Raw genomic sequence first — 16,902 nt, forward strand, 5'->3', positions numbered from 1 at the left:
GGCACTAGATAAACTACACGGCATGTTTTAAATGAAGGTTATTTTCCCCCCAAGGGAGGGGTAGAGTGCTATTAATCAAGCGGAGAGATGGAGGATAGCCTTATAGGCGAGCTCACCTGGAAAGGATGTCACGGGAGCCGCCGCGTCTGGATATTGGTCAAGTAGGGGGGCTGATAATGGAGCAGTCTCGGATAGTAGGTAAAATAGAAAGGATGCGATCTGAGTGAGAAACAAGATCGATAACACAATTTTGAATGTAGCCGAATAGTATAAGCGTGATCCAAAACAAAAAAAGGGGCAGATCTACCTTTTCTTAATGTGGGCTCACCTGATGATAGGTTTACGCCGCCGAAAGCAAATAGGGGGGCGGCATGGAACTCGTCGTCGGTGAGCCGGACTGTGAGGTTTGGGTGTTCGGAACAAGGGCCGGATCTAAGTTCGGAAAAAGAAATAGACATAAGGGATAAGGCGGACCCGGGACAACAAAGGGCGGGATCGGGTTCATGGGATGGGAAGGGATGTCAGGAGCTTACCTCGAAAAATATCCAGAGGGCTCAAATCCACGACGCGGGGCAATCACTGCTGGGTGTAGACTGGTGCTGTCAGGAAAACCCGGATCAAAGCGGACGGGCGCTTGGTCCTCTTAAATATAGATCCCAATTACTCGGATTCTAATCACCTGGGTAGCGCAGATGTAATGCGAATAGAAAAGGGACTAGAGGATAACAGTCCGAGAACTTAGGGTGCCATCTGGGAAAGGGGGTATCGATGTAAGGGTCAGAGCTAGAAAGACCGCGTGTATAGGGGTCAAAGCGGACGGAAAAGCCCGGAGGAACGAGATAAAATGCCAATAAACGAGGGACTTAAGAAATCACCGTCAGTCGGATAGGGACGCCATCTTGGAACGGGATGGAGGATGTAAGAAACAGGGTCAAGGGGTAAGAATGCAAAGACGTCATGGGGGGCAGAGAAGAAAAATAAGGGAGGTTCACAAAGGGGAGTGCTATTTTAGAGTAGTGTTATTAGGATACAAAGGGTCGAGAACAGGTAAGGGGAAATATAACATGGAAGTGGATTCAAGAAAGGAAAGAATTAAAGGAATATGTACATCAAAACTGATCTCAAAACAAGAAGTTATTAGGGCATGAAAGTCAGATGAGAGAGCCTAGGCTGAATTTTATATAAATGAGTTCAGTCGATGGCCTTCCTCATGGAGGCGGATCTCAGAACAGAAGGTTATCAAGACATGAAGGTCAGATGGACGAGCCTAAACTGAATTTTATATAAATGTGTTCTGCCATGGGCATTCCTCATTGAGGCCTTTAGTAACGGAATTAGTCAGGAAGATCCAAAAGACCTCCCTTTTTTTGCGAAGATTCGCAGGGTCAGTTCCATGTCTCGCTTTTATTTTTTCCAGTATAAACCAGCGTAGGTCATTTTCTGTGTGTCCCTTTTCCATCCAGTGGGAAACAATGGGAGCGGATGACTTGAGGTTTCTGATATTAGACTTATGTTCTCCCACTCTCACCCTGCATTCCCGTCCAGTTTCCCCCACATATGGGAGATTGCACGGGCATAGGATGACATACACCACATTGCTGCTTCGACAGTTGGTAAATGTCTCGTTGCGGGCCACTGAGATGGTTCGCTCCGTGGTGGTTATGGAGTCGCCAATTATGGCCTGTGGGCAAGCATGGCATGAGCCACATCTGTGGTTTCCAAAGACTGGTTTCATATTGGTTATAGCACTTTGAGTGCCAGTGGTGATCTCAGCTATCTTCCCTCGAACAAGATGATTCTTGAGATTTTTGTTCCTTTTGAATGCGAAGATCGGTCTTGGTATAGAAGCTCTGTTTTTTTCCAAGTTCAAGAGATGCCAACTGGAATTGATGGCTTGACGTATTTTGTGGTTTAGGTTGGAGTGTCGGGTTGATGCAGACAAGTTGATCAGCATTCTCTGTAGGTTTGGGTTGGAACATGTTCTCCCTGTTCGTGTATCTTGCTCTTTTGAAAGAGTCCTTAACCAATTTAGGGGGATATCCGCGGTGTAGCAATTTTTCCTTGAGGATGTCGGACTGGGTCAGGAAGTCATGGATATCCGAACAATTTCTCCGTATGCGGAGAAACTGACTGTAGGGGATACTCTCCTTCTGACAGCGAGGATGGAAGCTGCTGAATTGAAGGAGAGTGTTCCGGGCAGTCGGTTTGGTGTGCAGAGATACTTTGATGGCTTGATCGTGATGTTCGATCCAAATATCTAGAAACTCAATTCTCTGTGAGTTAGAATGGCAGGTAAATCGTAGATTGGGATCAGCGCAGTTAAGCCATAAGATGAATTCGTTTAGGGTGATTTGGTCCCCCTCCCATGTGAAAAAGATATCGTCAATAAATCGTTTCCAATTTTTGACATTCTCATGGAAAGGGGCCATCTCATTGAAGATATTGATCCTCTCGAATTCCCCCATGTATAGGCAGGCAATGCTGGGGGCACAGCTTGCTCCCATGCTAACTCCAGCAGTTTGCCTGTACATGGTGTTCCCAAATTCAAAGTAATTCTCAAAAAGAACTATCTCCAAACATTGGAGAATGAACTCTGAGTTACTGATTTCGGGTCTTGTGGATAAAATGGTTTTAATGGTGTTGTATGCTCCATGCTGGGGTATGTTTGAATATAAAGATTCAACATCCAGCGTTACTAAAAGTTCACGGTCTTCAAAGTAAGGTATGCCTTCAACAAGGACGATCAAATGGCCCGTATCCTTGACATAAGAATCGAGTTCAGTAACCAGAGGCTTGAGAAAGTTGTCAATGTACTTCGAAAGCGGCTCTGTGGCCGAGCCAATGGTGGAGACAATCGGTCTCAAAGGAGGGTCTAGTCTGTCCTTGTGGGTTTTGGGGACACCATATATAATCGGGATCCTGGTGTATTTGGGCGTGAGAAATTCTGCTTCTGTCTCACAGATGTTTTGGTTTTCTACTGCTTGTTCCACTATCCTTAGAATCCGTTGTTTTAAATGGTTTTCTGGGTTGCGATATGTGATAGTGTAATGCCCGGAAGATGACAAAAGTTCATTCATTTTGGTAAGGTACTTGACAGTATCGAAAATAACAATTCCTCCCCCTTTATCACAGGGTTTAATGGTGATTTTTTTGTTATTTTTCAGTTCCTTAAGGATGGTATTTTCAGGTTCTGTTAGGTTGGTGGCTGGAATGGGAACATATTTGGTCACTTTCTCTATCTTTCTCATAACAGCCTTCTCAAAGATGTTGACCTCGGGTCCAATCATTTCCAAAGATGGAGTAAAGGATGATGGGGGTCTACATCCTGATTTGTTCTCTGTGAGGATATTGGGGGGGTTGTCCAAGAAAACCTTTTGAGGTGTATCTTCCGAAAGAATGATTGAAGATCTCTGTGGACCTCAAATTTGTCAAAATTGCTGGCTGGAACAAAGGATAGTCCTCGGGTGAGTAGGTGTGTAGCCGCTGGATCTATAGCTTCACCCGTGAGGTTGAAAACTGGGATGCCCTTTATGTTCTCCAGTATTGTTGTTGGCAGGTCTGGACATACTTCTGGGGTTGACCTTGACCCTGATGGTAATTCCTTGATTGGGGTGTCCGCTGGGTTGGGCGGGAATTGCCCCGGCGCTGCCCTAAAAAATGCTTCTGAGGGTTGTTTCTTTCGTATGAGCCATTTCTCTTGGAATGATTGGAACTGTGTCCCTGATCAAAGTTAGGGTCATATTCGTCAGGGGTATCGCCCTCCGAATCAGTAGTTTCCGAGAAGGTGGTTACCTTCTTGCGTCCCTAGTTGGAGTTGGGTCCGTGTGGGTGGCTGTCATTCTCATTGGTGTAAAATCCAGTGCCAAGATATGGGTAGGCACGTTCTTGTGAATAGAATCGGATATCTTTACGTAATTTCTCCGCCTTTCGTTTCAGAAGGTAATCAGAGAATGAATCCAGTTCGAATTGGATTTCTTCTAATGTTTTCTTTCCCATGTCAACCGCGTCTCCATCTTTAAGTTTGTCCTCTAACTCCGAGATTTCCTTGTTTAAGAGGTCTTTGACTACTCGAGAGGTCTCAACGATTAGCATCATTCAGTCCCTGGAACATCGATTGGAGATGAGTGCCCATCGTTCCAGGAACTGTCTGATCTCAATGAACATACCGGGTATATTACGTACCCTTAGTCCAATGGGGATCGTGCCTGCTCTTAGGTAATCTAATATGAATTGGGCATGGAGTTCGGTTCTCTTAGTTTTTTTCTTTAGATTCAGTATTTTGGTCCAATCGCCATTGAGGCTCTTGGGGAGAGAGGAAGGATTTCCATCAGGGGGGATCCCGAGCATAGCGGCAAACTCCTCATCGGAGAAGCCGATCAGGGGAGAAGAGTCAAGTAGAGTAGGGCAAGTCAAAATACTTAGTTGGAATATAGCAGTGCTAAGAAATAAAATGGATGATGTTCTGTGGAATGGTCTATTAAGAGAGCATGATGTGATTGGGCTCCAAGAATCATTGGAAACCGATAATATTCTCTGGCTGAAAGGTTACACAACTTATTTTGAACCTGCAAGGCCATCTATAACTGGTACGCCAAAGGGTGGGTTAATAACCCTTATTTCATTAAAGGTTATAGGAAACCATCGTAAACAGATTTCTGGGTCGGTAAATTGTTAACATCCAAGGTACTAATTGTTACTTTTTATAATTCATGTGATAGAATTTCTGCAAAGGAACATCTGTGTAGTCTTAATCATTTTCTGGAGTCTTATAAGGACAAACAAGTCACACCTTATTCAGTCATTATTTTAGGAGATTTTAATATACATTTGGGGCAGATTTACAAGCCCCTTGCGCCACTTTTGCGTCAATTTTCCCATGTTAAAAGTGACCCAAAAGTGGCGCAAGGGGCTTGTAAATAAGCCCCTTCAATATATATTTATGTTTAAAGAACTGCTGTGTTACTGATAGCTTAGGGCCTGGCAAGTATGCAGTGACACATTTCGAACACTCACAACAAGGGGAATTCTTAGAGGATACCCTAGTGGGATTCGGTCTATTGTATCCCAATGATTTGTGTGGGGTAGGGGAACGAATTCCACAATTGATTATATTTGTATCAGTACTGTTTTGGAACCCTATGTTACAGCATACATGACTATGTGGTCATAGTTTAGTGAACATAATCCTATCCATCTTATATTGGCATGGGGAATCAGGATCAACCTTGAGACCAATAGATGTGTCTCTACTTTAGCTGGTAAAGCAAAAGACCAGGGTCATAGACTTAAGTGGTGTAAGGTCATTCCAGACGAGTTTTGTAATGATTTTGTTAATAATGTGGGAATGGGGATAGATTTATGTCTAGGTGATATGATAAGGGATAACAAGATTCTTACAGCCTATGTAGAAATATGTAATCAGGTGGCTAGAGCCCTTACACATATGTGTAAGGAACTCTCTAACAGAGAAGAGAGGTGGTTTGACCACAATTGTACAGCTGCTCATCAAAAGCTGTTGATTGCTTTAAAACAGAAACCACAAGATACACTTTTTATAGCCACCCTGAGGAAAATCTATAAGTTAGCGATATACACACGTAAATTTGAAATCAAACACGAGGCATGGAACGATTTAGTGTCCACTGATGTTATCAGGAATAGCACCAAGTTTTGGGACATTGTTAATAAACCATTTTTTTAAGAAACTATTGGTAGCCCATGGAATGCAATGTCCCAGAGGAGGAGTGGTTTAACCATTTCAAACATATTTATGGTGATCAGGGGGACCATGGCCCCTCAGGTTCATCTTATGTAGTTGAGGATTATACTTTGCTCTTTATGGATAAAGAAGTAGCTGTGACAATTGATCAAATGTCAAGTAATAAAGCTCCGGGACCGGATGGTGTCCCTGCTGATCTTTTTAAAACCAATGTAACATTATGGTCCAAACTATTAGCCAACGTTTTTAATATGGCCTGTAAATTTGGCCTGCCTAGATCGTGATCCAAGTGAGTAATAGTCCCGGTCTTCAACAAAGGGAACAGAGGAGACCCACAATGCTATTGGCCACTCTCACTGATAGATTCTGCAGTGACAGTATTAGGAAGAGTTGTACTTGGTAAACTCACTGATTGGTTAAATTTAACTAATATACTATCAAATTTACAATATGGGTTTCGGAAAGGGAGAGGCACCACAGATCCGTGGCTAAACTTGCTTTTCCTTGCTTGCCGGGAAGTATACGATTGCGGAGAAAGGGACGCATTATTTTGCATTTATGGATCTTTCCACGGCCTTTCACAGACTAAATCGACCCAAATTATGGAGATTTCTATTAAAATTAGTAGTGGATGAGAATATTGTAAATTTCCTGGCTGACTTACATTGGGAGCTAATAGCTACAGTGAGATTTGATCAAAAGGGCAACCCTAAGCAAGGCATCCACATTATTAACCCCTTCGGGGCTAATGACGAGCTGGGCTCGTCATCGCGCCTACCTGTCCTGCGCTGATGACAAGGCCAGCTCGTCATCAGCCCCACCCTCGGGGGAAGCGCTGGCGCTCCCCCCGAGGCTCTCTGATCTTCGTTTCTTTAATGGGGGCGGCAGCGGAAGAGCTTCCGCTGCCGCCCCCGCCCCCCCTCCATGGTAATCCCTGATGACGTCAGCGCGCACAGCGCGCGCTGACATCATCAGGGATTCCCAGTGCTCGGGAAGCCATTTGCTTCCTGCGCGCTGAGGGATAAGGTGAGTTTCTCGTGGCTGGCGGGGGTTTGGGGCAGCGAAGAGGCATCAGGGGAGAGGAAAGAGATTTTCCTTTCCCCTGATGTCTCTTTGCAGGGCATTTCTGCCTCACGATCGCGCACAGCGTCGCGATTGTGCGGCGGAAATGCCCCCACTAGACACCAGGGATATAATTTTAGTTTTTAGGAAGCGACCCCTTGGGCAAGGGTCGCTTCCAGGCGGGCTGGCAATATGTTTTCGTTTTTCTGCCCCCCCTGGGGGGAAATCGGCCCGTTTTTTTTTGCCGTTTTGCCCCCAGGGGGGACAGAAAATGCACACTAGACACCAGGGATGTAATTTTAGTTTTTAGGAAGCGACCCCTTGGGCAAGGGTCGCTTCCAGGCGGGGTCTGAGTATGTTCTCGTTTTTCTGCCCCCCCTGGGGGGAAATCGGCCCGTTTTTCGGCCGTTTTGCCCCCAGGGGGGGCAGGAATTACCCACTAGAACCAGGGATTTTTGTTGGGGCAATGTGTTTGTTTTGGGAAGCGACCCCTTGGGTAAGGGTCGCTTCCAGGTGGACATGATTGTGTTTTTGTTTTTCTGTCCACCCTGGGGGCAAATCGGCCCGTTTTTTTTGCCGTTTTGCCCCCAGGGGGGGCGGAAAATGCCCACTAACACAAAGTTTTTAGGAAGCGACCACTTGGGCATGTTTGCTGGTGGTGTGTGTGGTGTGCGTGGAGCGGTGCTTGGCTGGCGGTGTGTGTGGAGTGGTACTTGGCTGTCGGTGTGCGCTGAGTGGTGTTTGGCTGGCGGTGTGTGTGGAGTGGTGCTTGGCTGGCGGTGTGTGTGGAGTGGCGCTTGGCTGGTGGTGTGCGTGGAGTGCTACTTTGCTGTCTGTGCACGGAGTGCTGCTTGGCTGGCGGTGTGTGTGGAGTGGCGCTTGGCTGGTGGTGTGCGTGGAGTGCTACTTTGCTGTCTGTGCACGGAGTGCTGCTTGGCTGGCGGTGTGTGTGGAGTGGCGCTTGGCTGGTGGTGTGCGTGGAGTGCTACTTTGCTGTCTGTGCACGGAGTGCTGCTTGGCTGGCGGTGTGTGTGGAGTGGCGCTTGGCTGGTGGTGTGCGTGGAGTGCTACTTTGCTGTCTGTGCACGGAGTGCTGCTTGGCTGGCGGTGTGTGTGGAGTGGTGCTTGGCTGGTGGTGTGCGTGGAGTGCTACTTTGCTGTCTGTGCATGGAGTGCTGCTTGGCTGGCGGTGTGTGTGGAGTGGCGCTTGGCTGGTGGTGTGCGTGGAGTGCTACTTTGCTGTCTGTGCATGGAGTGCTGCTTGGCTGGCGGTGTGTGTGGAGTGGCGCTTGGCTGGTGGTGTGCGTGGAGTGCTACTTTGCTGTCTGTGCACGGAGTGCTGCTTGGCTGGCGGTGTGTGTGGAGTGGCGCTTGGCTGGCGGTGTGTGTGGAGTGGCGCTTGGCTGGATGGTGCTTGGCTGGCGGTGAGTGGTGCTTGGCTGGTGGTGCTTGTGGAGTGGCGCTTGGCAGGTGGTGTGCGTGGAGTGCTACTTTGCTGTCTGTGCATGGAGTGGTGCTTGGCTGGTGGTGTGTGTGGAGTGGCGCTTGGGTGTTAGTGTGCGTGGAGTGCTACTTTGCTGTCTGTGCACGGAGTGCTGCTTGGCTGGCGGTGTGTGTGGAGTTGCGCTTGGCTGGTGGTGTGCGTGGAGTGCTACTTTGCTGTCTGTGCACGGAGTGCTGCTTGGCTGGCGGTGTGTGTGGAGTGGCGCTTGGCTGGTGGTGTGCGTGGAGTGCTACTTTGCTGTCTGTGCACGGAGTGCTGCTTGGCTGGCGGTGTGTGTGGAGTGGCGCTTGGCTGGTGGTGTGCGTGGAGTGCTACTTTGCTGTCTGTGCACGGAGTGCTGCTTGGCTGGCGGTGTGTGTGGAGTGGCGCTTGGCTGGTGGTGTGCGTGGAGTGCTGCTTGGTTGTCTGTGCACGGAGTGGTGTTTGGCTGGTGGTGTGTGTGGAGTGGTGTTTGGCTGGCGGTGTGTGGGGAGTGGTGTTTGGCTGGAGGTGTGTGGGGAGTGGTACTTGGCTGGATGGTGTGCGTATAGTGGTACTTGGCTGTCGGTGTGCGCTGAGTGGGGTTTGGCTGGCGGTGTGCATGGTCTGGTGCTTGGATGGTGGTGTGGGTGGACTGGAACTCTGCTGGCGGTGTGTGAGTAGTTACTTTCTGTTGGTCACTACACACACTGCTAGTTGAGTGACACTCTACGCAGTCCATCATTTTCTGTAGTTGCTGTGTCAGATATGTGGGCGTGTGAAAGTGATGGGCGGCTGGCGGTGTGAATGTTTTGTATGTGTCACACGTACAAAAGGTGTATGAATGTCCTTACTGCCCCTGTGTGATGTGGGTACTGGTAGTAGCAAAAGACTGACTGGCACCAAAGTGGTCAGGCAGTTTAAAAAAATTCAAAAAATTATCCAGTGTCTTGATGTTAAACCTCATCTAATCTCATTTGGTCTAAGCCCTATTTGATGGCCCATCTGGCCGAATTTTAATTTGGGGGGCAAATTTGTGTGTTGTTTTTTTAATTGTTATATTGTTTGTGAAATGTGGTAGTCATTTTTTTTTCTTCTCTATTTTTGTCTTGTTCCAGGCTTTTGCTGTTTGGATTGTTGTAGGTTGCGTGTCTGTTTGCAGCTTGTGTAGTTGCTTGTGCTTGGTAAGTGAATGTATTTTGCACTACTTCCCCTTGATGTTTGTCTTTTTGAAAAAGGTTGTACTTCTAGCAGTTTGTGTGGCTCTGTGTTTTTTTTTTCAGCATTAGTGTATGATGTGCACTTTGTTTTCTAATCTGTCATTTCTTTTTTTCTTTCTAGTGGGATTTCATTTCTTTTCGCTGTGTCTCAACAGAGTAGGTGCTAGTGAGTGTAGCTATATTTTGTAAGAGTGAAATTGTTTTGGATTGTATTTATCTTTTAGTGAAAGCCTTACCTTGATTACTTCTTACTTTGCACAGTGTAGGTTGTTGTTCACTTGTGTGTGCAGTCTTCTTGCTTTGTAAGGATAATGGCTAGTCGCAGGATTACTGCTCAGCAGGTTCTTGGTTTGCTTTTTGAGTCTTCCTCGGACCATGGTTCAGAGTCTGAGTCCGATTCGGACTCCCAGGAAGCGGCAGAAGATTCAGGCAGTGAGTTTTCTCTTCGCATGGAATCATCATCATCGGATGATGACTCTTCTTCTAGTGCTGATGAAGGGCCTATGGTACAGGAGGACATTGTGTTGCAGGTAGTGGGCCAAGAGGCACCTGTGCTGCTGCCTAGGGCCGCAAGGTTTCCTTTCTTTTTACGTCGGCAAGAGGCATGTGGGCTGGAGCCTGCACCCAAAAGGCTTCACATTGCTGTGGTGCGCAAAGGGGCATCTGGTGCTTTTCGTCTTCCTGCTGGTGTAGTGCAGCAAGAGGCATCTGGGGCTGTTAGGCTTCCCATTGGTGTAGAGCGGCAAGAGGCATCTGGGCCTGCTTGGTTTCCCGGTGGTGTAGTGCAGCAAGAAGCATCTCAGGCTGCTGGGCTTCCCGTTGGTGTAGTGCAGGAAGAGCCCTCTGGGGATGCTATGTCTTCTGTTGGTGTTGTACAGCCAGAAGTATCTGTGGCTGGTATGTTTCCCATTGGTGAAGAGGGACAAGAGGCATCTGGGTCTGCTTGGTTTCCCGGTGGTGTAGTGCAGCAGGAAGCATCTCAGGCTGCTGGGCTTCCCGTTGGTGTAGTGCAGGAAGAGCCCTCTGGGGATGCTATGTCTTCTGTTGGTGTTGTGCAGCCAGAAGTATCTGTGGCTGTTAGGCTTCCCGTTGGAGAACAGCAGCAAGATGTTTCGGTGCTGCAGGCTGGGGTGGCTGCTCCCCCCGTTGATAGGGATGGCCTCTGGGTTCCCCCTGGCTTGGTGCAGCCGGCATTGCCAGAGTTCACTGGTGTTCCTGGGTGTAGAGTGAATACAGAGAATTTTCTGCCAATTAATTTTTTTCAGTTGTTTTTTGACGATGTGTTTTTGCAAGAGATTGTTGAGCAAACCAATTTGTATGCAGAACAATATTTGAGGGCCAACAGTGCCAGCCTTAAGCCCTATTCTAGAGCAATCCGGTGGACTCCCACAAATGTTGAAGAGATGAAGAAGTTTCTGGGAATAACTTTTTTGATGGGCTTGCTAAGGAAGTCATCAATTACTTCATATTGGTCCACTAGTCCCTTGATGGCAACAGCTATATTTCCAGCAGTCATAAGTCGTGATCGGTATACGCTTCTTCTTCGGATGATGCATTTTGCTGATAATAGTTTAGCGTTGTCACGCGATCACCCTGATTGTGACCGTTTGTTTAAAATTCGGCCTGTCCTTGATCACTTTGTTGATCGTTTTTCTGAGATTTTTGTCCCTGGTAAAGAAATTGCAGTGGATGAGTCTTTGGTGTTGTTCAAGGGCCGCTTGGTTTTTAGGCAATACATTCCTAGTAAGAGGTCACGCTATGGAATCAAACTGTATATGCTGTGTGACAGTGAGACTGGATATGTCTACAATTTCAGGGTGTACATTGGTAAGGAGTCCCGCATTAACCCTCCTGGTTGTCCTTCTACTTTTGGAGTAACTGAGAAAATTGTGTGGGAACTAGGTAGAGGATTATTTAACAAAGGCCATCATTTATATGTAGATAACTTCTACACTGGTGTGCAGTTGTTCAAGGAGTTGGCCAAAGTGGGCACTGTTGCTTGTGGCACAATGCGCAGTAACCGTAAAGGTTTCCCAAAGGAACTTGTTTGCAAAAGGCTTGTGCGGGGACAGTCTACGGCATTGCGATGTGGGGAGCTTCTAGCTGTGAAGTTTTCAGGCAAACCTGTGTGCATTCTAGCTTACAATAAGTTCATGGGTGGTGTTGACAGAGTAGATCAGAGGTTGGAACCTTATGCTGCTCTTCGAAAGGCTTACGTTTGGTACAAGAAGTTGGCTATCCATCTGTTCCACTTGGCATCATTTAATGCTTTCGTTGTGTACCAGAAGTCTTGTCCTGAGAAGAAGATGCCTTTTCTTAAGTTTCAGGAGTCTATAATAGGCAGCCTTGTACTTGTGCAGCAGGCAAGTGTTCCTAGATTTGGAGTGGTGGAGGAAGTGGCTAGATTGCAAGATCGCCACTTTCCTGAATCTATTCCTTCCACTACTGCTAGAGACTTTCCGACTAGAAGATGCAGAGTCTGCTGGCGAAGAGGCGTGCGGAAGGAGTCTCGTATATACTGTCCTGACTGTCCTTCTAAGCCTGCATTGTGTCTGTCAGCTTGTTTTAAATCGTACCACACGCAAAAGAACTATTGGGAGTTTTAATGAGCTGTAAAGTGAATTGCCTGGTCTGCATTCTGTAAAACATTTTTAGTTTGTTTCAAGGATTGGCATTAGTGCAAAGTTTTTATTTTAAGAATTTGTGTTACCTGATTTGTGGGTATTTCCATTTGTTTAGTGTTATTTTCAAAAAAAGAATTCTAAATGTGTTTGTGGTGTGTGCCGGCTGGTGCTTGGCTGGCGGTGTGTGTGGAGTTGCGCTTGGCTGGTGATGTGCGTGGAGTGGTACTTGGCTGTCTGTGCACGGAGTGGTGCTTTGCTGGCGGTGTGTGTGGAGTGGCGCTTGGCTGGTGGTGTTCGTGGAGTGGTACTTGGCTGTCTGTGCATGGAGTGGTGTTTGGCTGATGGTGTGTGTGGAGTGGTGCTTGGCTGGCGGTGTGTGTGGAGTGGTGCTTGGCTGGCGGTGTGTGTGGAGTGGTGCTTGGCTGGCGGTGTGTGTGGAGTGGTGCTTGGCTGGCGGTGTGTGTGGAGTGGTGCTTGGCTGGCGGTGTGTGTGGAGTGGTGCTTGGCTGGTGGTGTGTGTGGAGTGGTGCTTAGCTGGCGGAGTGTGTGGAGTTGCGCTTGGCTGGTGGTGTTTGTGGAGTAGTACTTGGCTGTCTGTGCACGGAGTGGTGCTTGGCTGGCAGTGTGTGTGGAGTGGCGCTTGGCTGGTGGTGTTTGTGGAGTGGTACTTGGCTATCTGTGCATGGAGTGGTGTTTGGCTGTTGGTGTGTGTGGAGTGGTGTTTGGCTGGCGGTTTGTGCGGAGTGGTACTTGGCTGGAGGGTGTGCGTGGAGCGGTGTTTAGCTGTCTGTGCACGGAGTGGTGCTTGGCTGGCGGTGTGCGTGGAGAGGCGCTTGGCTGGTGGTGTGCGCTGAGTGTTTGGCTGGCGGTGTGCATGGTCTGGTGCTTGGCTGGTGGTGTGGGTGGACTGGCGCTCGGCTGGCGGTGTGTGAGTAGTTACTTTCTGTTGGTCACTACACACACTGCTTGTTGAGTGACACTCCACGCAGTCCATCAATTTGTGTAGTTGCAGTGTCAGAAATGTGGGCGTGTGAAAGTGATGGGCCCTTGAATGGCGCTGTTTGCTGGTGTGAGTGTTGAAATGTGATGGGTCCGCGGCTGGCGGTGTGAATGTTTTGAATGTGTCACACGTACGAAAGGTGTATGAATGGCCTGTAAAGAGGTTGGTGCCTTGACGTGGCTTTACAGCTCACGAGCTGTGAGTCAGTGGTTCAGTTTATCATACTTTCAATTATACACAGTGTATTTCATTTTTGTGAAATTACTTGCGTATACAATTGTATGTACTGAATCATCACTCACCCTCGTGCCAAATCCAACCAGTATGTGTGTGTGCTTGCGGATTAGATGGGTGTGCAGTAATAATTGTTTTTTTTCTCTTTCTGCATTAGGGTGTACCTTGTCCCTTATTGTGATTGTTGTAATGTGTTGCTTTTATTCCAGATGGTGTCAGTGGTCTTGTTTGTATCAGGTATGAAAGGTGCGTGAATGGCCTGTAAAACGGTTGGTGCCTTGTCGTGGCTTTACAGCTCACGAGTTGCGAGTCACTGGTTCGGTTTTTATGCATTTATTTATTGACAGAGCATTTCATTTTTTTGAAATATCTTGTTAATAAAATTTTATATACTGAACCATCACTCGCCCTCGTGCCAAATCCAACCTGTATGTGTGTGTCTTTGAGGAATAGATAGCCGTGCTTGAATGTTTGACTTTTTAGTAACTCTGTTAAGGTGAGGTACCCTTTTACTCTGGAGAACAAGGGGAACGCTGGGTGGTAGGACATTTTTGCCGGCACGGCGATCCCACGCCAAAAATTTTGGAAAAGTGCTATTTTTACCTAATTTTAAGGTTTGCAAGGAGTTCTGGGTAGGAAAACATTGGGGGACCCACGCATGCCATACCTCCCTGGACTCCCCGGGTGTCTAGTTTTCAGAACTGTTTGGGTTTGGTAGTTTCCAAAGATGCCCGCCAAGCCCCGGGCCAAAGGCTCAGGTGACCCCCCACAAAAAATAAGATTATTTGGATAAAGGTAATGTTTTGGTCTCCACAGTATGAATTGGGCCTTTTCCTAAAGCAGCCACTATGCCTACCCACGCAAGTGAGGTACCATTTTTATCGGGAGACCTTGGGGAACGCTGGGTGGGAGGTAATTTGTGTGAGCCCAGTGATGCCACGCTTTTCCACACTAAAACGTGTGAAAAAACTGATTTTTTTTCCAAGCAAAAAATGAGGTTTGCAAGGGATTCTGGGTAAAGGAACGTTGGAGGATCCACGCAAGCCATACCTCCTTGGAAGCCCCCGGGTTTTCAGAAATGTGTGGGTTTGGTAGGTTTCCCTAGATGGCTTTCTCGCACGGGGCAAGAAACCCAGGTAACCCCTCTTGCAAAAGCTGGAGAATTCATGTAGGTAGTCTTTTTGTCCGAATCGTGCTAAATTTCACTGGGAAATTGAGGTGCGACCATGCTGCGTTTTGCGCTGTTTCATGTCGCAGCCACTATGCCTACCCACGCAAGTGAGGTACCATTTTTTTCGGGACACCTGGGGGCACGCTGGGTGGGTGGAAGTTTGTTGATCCACGGAGATTCCAGAACTTTCCACCACAGAAATGTGAAGAAAATGTGTTTTTGTGGTCAAATTTTTATGTTTGCAAGGGATTCTGGGTAACAAAACCTGGGGGTAGGCAGATGAGTCACCCCATCCTGAATTGCCCTGGGTGTCTAGTTTAAAAAAATGTATAGGTTTGCTAGGTTTCCCTAGGTTCTGGCTGAGCTACGGCGCAAAAACAAAAGGTAGTTTTTTTGTCCGAATCGTGCTAAATTTCACTGGGAAATTGAGGTGCGACCATGCTGCGTTTTGCGCTGTTTCATGTCGCAGCCACTATGCCTACCCACGCAAGTGAGGTACCATTTTTTTTGGGAGACCTGGGGGCACGCTGGGTGGGTGGAAGTTTGTTGATCCACGCAGATTCCAGAACTTTCCACCACAGAAATGTGAGGAAAATGTGTTTTTTTGGTCAAATTTTTATGTTTGCAAGGGATTCTGGGTAACAAAACCTGGGCGGGTAGGCAGACGAGTCACCCCATCCTGAATTGCCCTGGGTGTCTTGTTTTCAAAAATGTATAGGTTTGCTAGGTTTCCCTAGGTGCTGGCTGAGCTACGGCGTAAAAACAAAAGGTAGTCTTTTTGTCCGAATCGTGCTAAATTTCACTGGGAAATTGAGGTGTGACCATGCTGCGTTTTGCGCTGTTTCATGTCGCAGCCACTATGCCTACCCACGCAAGTGAGGTACCATTTTTTTTGGGAGACCTGGGGGCACGCTGGGTGCGTGGAAATTTGTTGATCCACGCAGATTCCAGAACTTTCCATCACAGAAATGTGAGGAAAATGTGTTTTTTTGGTCAAATTTTTATGTTTGCAAGGGATTCTGGGTAACAAAACCTGGGGGTAGGCAGACGAGTCACCCCATCCTGAATTGCCCTGGGTGTCTAGTTTTCAAAACGGTATAGGTTTGCTAGGTTTCCTCAGGTGCTGGCAGAGCTACGGCGCAAAAACAAAAGGTAGTCTTTTTGTCCGAATCGTGCTAAATTTCACTGGGAAATTGAGGTGCGACCATGCTGCGTTTTGCGCTGTTTCATGTCGCAGCCACTATGCCTACCCACGCAAGTGAGGTACCATTTTTTTCAGGAGACCTGGGGGCACACTGGGTGGGTGGAAATTTGTTGATCCACGCAGATTCCAGAACGTTCCACTACAGAAATGTGAGGAAAATGTGTTTTTTTGGTCAAATTATTATGTTTGAAAGGGATTCTGGGTAACAAAACCTGGGGGTAGGCAGACGAGTCACCCCATCCTGAATGGCCCTGGGTGTCTAGTTTTCAAAAATGTATAGGTTTGCTAGGTTTCCCTAGGTGCTGGCAGAGCTACGGCGCAAAAACAAAAGGTAGTCTTTTTGTCCGAATCGTGCTAAATTTCACTGGGAAATTGAGGTGCGACCATGCTGCGTTTTGCGCTGTTTCATGTCGCAGCCACTATGCCCACCCACGCAAGTGAGGTACCATTTTTTTTGGGAGACCTGGGGGCACGCTGGGTGGGTGGAAGTTTGTTGATCCACACAGATTCCAGAACTTTCCACCACAGAAATGTGAGGAAAATGTGTTTTTTAGGTCACATTTTTATGTTTGCAAGGGATTCTGGGTAACAAAACCTGGGGGTAGGCAGACGAGGCACCCCATCCTGAATTGCCCTGGGTGTCTAGTTTTCAAAAATGTATAGGTTTGCTAGGTTTCCCTAGGTGCTGGCTGAGCTACGGCGCAAAAACAAAAGGTAGTCTTTTTGTCCGAATCGTGCTAAATTTCACTGGGAAATTGAGGTGCGACCATGCTGCGTTTTGCGCTGTTTCATGTCGCAGCCACTATGCCTACCCACGCAAGTGAGGTACCATTTTTTTCGGGAGACCTGGGGGCACGCTGGGTGGGTGGAAGTTTGTTGATCCATGCAGATTCCAGAACTTTCCACCACAGAAATGTGAGGAAAATGTATTTTTTTGGTCAAATGTTTATGTTTGCAAGGGATTCTGGGTAACAAAACCTGGGGGTAGGCAGACGAGTCACCCCATCCTGAATTGCCCTGGGTGTCTTGTTTTCAAAAATGTATAGGTTTGCTAGGTTTCCCTAGGTGATGGCTGAGCTACGGCGTAAAAACAAAAGGTAGTCTTTTTGTCCGAATCGTGCTAAATTTCACTGGGAAATTGAGGTGCGACCATGCTGCGTTTTGCGATGTTTCATGTCGCAGCCACTATGCCTACCCACGCAAGTG

The sequence above is a fragment of the Lissotriton helveticus genome, chromosome 7 (genome assembly GCF_964261635.1).
Source record: "Lissotriton helveticus chromosome 7, aLisHel1.1, whole genome shotgun sequence".
NCBI lineage: Eukaryota > Metazoa > Chordata > Amphibia > Caudata > Salamandridae > Lissotriton > Lissotriton helveticus.